The sequence below is a fragment of the Ochotona curzoniae genome, unplaced genomic scaffold (assembly GCF_017591425.1).
Source record: "Ochotona curzoniae isolate NIBS_2020 unplaced genomic scaffold, NIBS_Ocur_1.0 scaffold_4701, whole genome shotgun sequence".
In the NCBI taxonomy this organism is placed as follows: domain Eukaryota; kingdom Metazoa; phylum Chordata; class Mammalia; order Lagomorpha; family Ochotonidae; genus Ochotona; species Ochotona curzoniae.
In genome coordinates this window covers 75,474,350-75,475,091 of record NW_024467122.1, presented here as the reverse complement: position 1 = coordinate 75,475,091, position 742 = coordinate 75,474,350, and positions in this window count along the sequence as shown.

The window sequence follows — 742 nt, the reverse complement described above, 5'->3', positions numbered from 1 at the left end:
AAACCAGCATGTAATCAGTGATCTGGACCCACTCCAGGGGCCCCAAGGCCAACCTCTGGGGCCAGCTGGGGCTGTGTGGTGACAACATGCACAGTGAAGCCTCCTGTTTACAGATGGGAAGCAGGAGTCTGGATCCCGAGGGTGTGCCTGTCTGATCTTGAATCACAGTATGCCCAGCATACAGATTGGAAAGTCAAGGGTTTGCAGGGAAACTTCGTTCTCCTGCTCCTCCTCCTTGTAGCTGTCTAACAGGAGACCCCAGGGCCCAGGCAAGACCTCCCAAGGACCCTCATTGAGCCGGAAGAGACAGTGCAAGTGTCCATGTCTCTTTCCCTGACAATTGTCGTGGCTCCTTCACGCTTCTTGCATCCTTGGCTTAGCCCCACACACCTCAGTCTCCATCCAGGCCAACTGGAGCTTGGGATCAAACCAAAGAAAGATAATTCCTTAGTGTCCTTTCTCATTCCACACTGGGGAGCAAAAGCTTGGGCAAGTAGAATGGGCTTAATTCACAAGACCCCTTCTCCTACCACCTTGCTTCTGAGACCCACATTGGGTGTCTAATCAAAACAGATGGCTCGTTGTGTACAGATGGATGGCTTACTGAGCCTGTTTCCTATCATCATGCCGCTGAATTCCTTCACATGGAGCCTTTTGCACTCCACTCATCCAAGAGGCTTTGGAGAGACCCATGTGTCACCAGGGACAGTCATCCCTGTTGGGGCTGGAGGGATGCATTCAA